The sequence below is a fragment of the Juglans regia genome, chromosome 13 (genome assembly GCF_001411555.2).
Source record: "Juglans regia cultivar Chandler chromosome 13, Walnut 2.0, whole genome shotgun sequence".
In the NCBI taxonomy this organism is placed as follows: domain Eukaryota; kingdom Viridiplantae; phylum Streptophyta; class Magnoliopsida; order Fagales; family Juglandaceae; genus Juglans; species Juglans regia.
In genome coordinates, this window is record NC_049913.1 from 23,228,793 (window position 1) to 23,234,792 (window position 6,000).

Below are 6,000 nucleotides of genomic sequence, written 5' to 3' on the forward strand. Positions count from 1 at the left end.
ATCTTTTCAATATTCCCCAAATATTTATTATATTTGGTCTTCATACTCATAGCCATAACAGATAACAATCCACTAGAGTCAGCACAATTATTTTTCAAGTGTAAGTGAAGCTCTGAGAGCTCGCTGAAGAATGAGTTCACAGTCGTATATTTGGATCTAGATATCTGCATGGTTATTTCATAAAAAATTCTTAAAAATTCAACAAAGTACCTCACACTGGTCCAATCATGTGTGTCAGGCGCACCGAGCCCCTGCTGGCTCCAACAAAGCATACCTCAAGCCCCATCCTCGACCTCCATCCGCTCCAACGCTTTTTGGTACTTCTGTGCCACATCCAACATCATACATGTAGAGTTCCATCGAGTCGGAACATCCAAGCACAACATACTAGAACATTCAATCTTAAGATATTCTGTTATTACCTTAAACTTGACAAGTCTTTGGGGCGAACCCCTCACATATCGCACAATGTTGTGGACTCTGGTAATGGAATCATCAATCTCTTTTAATCCCTCAACAACTATGAGGTTGATGGTATGAGCACAACATCGAACATGAATAAACTCGTGTGTCCGAATGATATCATCTTTCAGCATCATGTTTCGCGTAAACCAATCAATTGTTGTTTCATTGGCACTGGCATTGTTAACTGTAATACACATCACGTTTCAAATTTTCCAGTCCTTTAAACAATCATCCATCTTCATCCCAATGGATACACCTTCGTGATCCACAATTGCTTTAAAGCCAATAATTCTTTTATGCAAAATCCACTCATTGTCAATGTAGTGTGCTGTGATACACATGTAGCAGACTTTCTGTATGGATGTCCATGTATCAGTCGTAAACGACACTCTCTGACCAGTGGTAATAAACATTTTCCTCATCTCCGTCTTGTCTTTTGTATGCCTCTTCATACAATCTCGCATCACCGTATACCATGATGGAATGAGAAATCGCGGCTCAACAAAGTTTAGAAACTTTTGAAAGCCTATTTTCTCAACTGTGGTAAAGGGCATCTCATCAATAATTATCATCTTTGCAAGCATGTCCCATAACATCTTCTCACTGTATTGAGAAATGACCAATTTCTTAATTTGTGTATCATCATTGGCTGTAGAAGTTTGGTAACTGAGGTTGGTCTGATCAGTGGCCACCAATCCCTTCGTGATCTTATATTATTGGCAACCATTTAGATGTGTTATTAACACACTGGTACCTTGCTTCTTTGAATGACATCCACAAAGTTTCTCATAGTGATGAAATTTTGCTACCGAGTTCGCAATATCACCAGAGATTTTGGTGAAATGCTCTCATGTCCAAGACCTCGTTTTAGAAGACCGTGGTGGTTGATCTTGCTCAATGGGCATCTCCTCCTCTTTTTTGAACATATCCTCATCCTCTATATCTACTGGGAGTGTGAGTCGACTACTCACACAAGATGTAGTTATTCTAGATGTAGCTGTTATAGATGTAGCTGCCCTAGATGTGGCTCTAGGGGTGGAAGTACCCACCGGTGTAGAATTTGTAGCATTGAAATCCGCCACATCCCCTTGTGGATGATCATTTCCACTAGGTTTAGGATCATCTCGACTAGTTTAAAAAATAACTAGGCTATATTAAAAATTTAAACCAACGCAAAGATATATGTGGTCTTCCAATATAGACTCCACTAGAAAATTTATAAAAGAGTAATGCATAGCCCAGAAATTTTAGTTGCATCCAGATGTCCAAATTCAAAGCAGTCTCTGCTCTACTTCTTTTTTTCTACATGCTCTTGCTAATAGTTATTTCTAAATTTTCACATTTTATAGTCGGATAATTAGAAGAATGACCAGTAAATTTCATAGCCCTTATTTAGTTATTTACATGCTTCTGGCTGAAGGACTTCTATATTTGTAACTAACTATATTTATGAGTACCATGCTTAAGATATTTCTCCCTCTTGGATGATGTGGCCAAAATCTAGCAGCTTGTCCTGATATTGCTAAAACTCAGTAAATAGATCAAACACATTGCATGCATACAACACATTGCTTTAAGGAGAATCTGTCTAATTTCATAGAAAGAAGAGAAAAATTATTCTGTTTTTGCCTTTTCCATGCACAACACATGGTATCTTTTATGGTGAATCTGTGAAGGAACACACGCAGAAGCTAACTTAAAATATATATATATATATATATGTGTGTGTGTGTGTGTTTAAGTTTAGAATCATCATATGCCATATTTACAAACATGTTCATGTCATTCGCACCTATCTTAGATACAAGATTTTACATATACTTTATCTAGAACCAAGTTTGAGCAATCTAAAGCTTTAATGTGAAAAGAAAAAAAGTGTTGTACTGTGACGAAGGAAACTCTCCACTTATGATTCAGTCAAGAGAATCAACTCCCTCACAGGAGTACAAACCCCCTTTGCATCTTCAATAATTGATTCTCATGCCAATCCATCCATAGCTTTAAGCCTCTTGATTTTTTAAGGAGTAACATCTCTTATACATTTTATCAAACACATTGCATGCATACAACACAACTTACAAACACATTACATATTTTATCAAACACATTTTCTTACTACAAATTTACAAAACAAATTCACAATAATCACAACAAAATACTTGGACATGCAAGCTATGAGTAACGTAAGAGACGAGTACATAAAATTAAATTGCTTGATTTAATTTTAGGGCTCAAAATCGGGTACTCTCACCGTAGGCTAAAGCTGAACGAAGGCTGAAGTGGAACGGCGCCGTTTAATATTTTTTTTAAAAATCCAGATGTAAAACGACATTGGGTTATTTTAAAAAAAAAATTGAAGTCTGAGTTCGGAGCTCCAAGAAGCTCCGAACTCCGACTCCGACTCCCTATTCGGAGCTACTCCAAACTTCGACTCTGATTTTCGACCACTCCGACTCCATCGGAGTCAGAATCAGAGCGAATGTTAGGCGGAGTCGGAATTTTGCACAGCCCTAATGCAATGAGACAAATCTTGTTTTAAATTGGGAAAAATGTCATTTCATAGTTGAGGAGGGAATAGTGCTTGGCCACCACATTTCTTTCAAGAGAATTGGGGTTGACCGAGCAAAGATAGAAGTTATTGACAAACTCCCACCACCGACCAATGTGAAGGGCGTGAGAAGTTTCTTGGGTCACGCTGGTTTCTATCGTCGGTTTATCAAGAATTTTTCCTAAATTACTAAACCTCTTTGCAATATGTAGATTAAAGATACTCGGTTTGAGTTTTCTGATGAATGCTTGCATATTTTTAAAACATTGAATAAGAAATTAATTTCAGCACCTATCATTGTATCACCAGATTAGAATTTACCTTTTGAATTAATGCATAATGCTAGCGATTATGCTATATGGGCTGTTTTGGGGCAGAAAAAAGATAAATTGTTTCATGTTATTTATTATGCAAGTCAGACCTTAACAGAATCTCAACTTAATTATGCTACTACTGAAAAAGAATTGTTAGCGGTTGTGTTTGCTTTTGACAAATTTCGTTCTTATTTGATAGATTCAAAGATGGTTGTCTACGTCAATCACTCAGCTCTTAAATACTTGCTATCGAAGAGAGATGTAAAACCAAGATTGTAAAGATGAATTTTGCTATTACAGGGTTTGATTTGGAAATAAAAGATAAGAAATGTGCCGAGAATATAGTGGCCGACCACTTATCTTGTCTTAAGCTTAAAGAGGCGGCTGGTGAGGAGAAATTTCCAATTAATGAGACTTTTCCGGACGATCAATTAATGGCTATACAAGCTGTTCCATGGTATGCTGATATGGTATATTATTGGGGGTCTAGAATTCTACTAGCCGAGATGACATATCAACAAAAGAAGAAGTTTTTCTCCGACTTGAAATATTATTTTTGGGTGGAGCCTTTTCTATACCGGCATTGCACGGACTAGATAATCAGGAGATGTGTGTCTGAGAAAGAGATGGAGAGCATGCTCAAGCACTGCCACTCTTTGGAAGTGGGCGGCCACTTTGGTGGAGCAAAAACGATAGCGAAAATTTTACAATGTGGTTTTTATTGGTCGATTATTTTTAAAGACTCTTTTAATTTTGTTAATTTATGTGACTATTGTCAAAGGATTAGCAACATTATTAGGAAATATGAGATGCCTTTAAACAATATTTTAGTAATTAAATTATTTGATGTTTGGGGTATAGATTTCATGGGTCCTTTTCCATCCTCATATTCTAATAAATTTATTTTGGTTGTTGTAGATTATGTCTCCAAATGGGTGGAAGCGGTCTCATTGCCGACCAATGATGCGAGGGTCGTAGTATATTTCTTGTGGAAGAACATTTTTTCTTGATTCGGCACTACGAGGGCCATAATCAGTGATGGCGGCAAGCATTTTTGCAATCGCCAATTTGAAATGCTACTAACTAAGTATGGAGTTACCCATCATGTGGCGACACCATACCATCTTCAAATGAGCAGCTAGGTCGAGGTGTCTAATTGGGAACTGAAGCACATACTAGAGAAGACCGTATCTCTCGGACAGACTAGGCGAGAAAGTTAGATGACGCGCTATGAGCCTATCGAACAACATTCAAAGTACCGATCGAGATGTCACCTTATCGGCTCGTTTATGGAAAAGCCTGTCATCTACTCGTGGAGCTATAACACAGAGCCTATTGGGCGATGAGAACACAAGACTTTGATTTACAAGCAGCTGGCAAGAAGATAATACTGCAAATTAACGAGATGGATGAGTTCTGCAATGATTCTTATGAGAATGCTTGGATTTACAAAGATAAAACTAAAATATGGCACGATAAGCATATTCTGAGAAGGAAATTCGAAGTCGGGTAGGAAGTTCTATTATTTAACTCAAGACTTCGACTCTTCCCAGGAAAGATGTGCTATCGGTGGTCGGGACAGTTTGTGGTAACCCGTGTCTTTCCCTATGGGGCAGTTGAAGCCCATCACAAGACAAAATAGACATAAAAATTAAATAGACAAAGATTAAAATCCTATGTGGATGGAGACTTTAATTCAGAAAAGTATTCCATCGATCTCGCCAGTGATAAATGATGAAAAGATAATGTCTAGCTATAGACTTTAAATAAAATGCTTTTAAGAGGCAGCCCAAGTTTTTTATTTTATTTTATTAATTTTTTAGTTTTATTTTTGCTTAATATTAGTCTTTTGTTTTCATCTTGCAGGAACGCAGAGGTCGAGGGATCTCCAAGGGGTATACGTCTACACCTTCAAGGGGAGTATCTCTTACCTTATCTCATTCTTTGCTTTAGTTTTTCTTCCTTTTTCCCATTGAGGATAATCTGATCTTTAAGTTTGGGGGAAAAGATATTAATTAATTTATTAAATAATAATAATAAGTATGGTTTAATGAATAAAAGGCCTATGATAAGAATATGATTGAAATTGATTATAATTTTCAGGAAAAATTCTCATTGCTTAAGTCTAGTTGTTAATTCCTTACTTGATCTTGTTTAATTTGATATTTTTGTTTAATGAATGCTTATAATGATCATTAATCGTTTTACATACCTAGAGAAATTTTATGAATTTGTATGGTCTCAACTTACTCTAGAACTTGTTTGATTACACTCGAACCGAAATCCTAGATAGAATATTTTTGAGAAAATGATTAAGGCATTCTTTGGACCGATTGAGCCTTTCAAGTTTACCTGCTTATTATTGTTATCCCTAGCCACCCCTTTGAGCTTTATTGAATTATATTTTGGCCTTATATTTTTCTTTCTTGTAAACCTTATATTCCCTACCCTATTTGAGCTTAAATACTGATTTTCTTACCTTTCAAGAGAACTAAGTTTACACAAAGTCATAGACTCACAAGAGCATGAAAGGCAAGAGAGGTAGAAGGTCTACAAGTAAAGTTAATTATAAACATATTATCAAAATCATAAGTTTTGGGGTGTGAAAATTCGTCTACTGTGTGGCCAACAAGAAAAGGCCGACGAGAGTCATCCACAAAGGCAGTCGAAAAG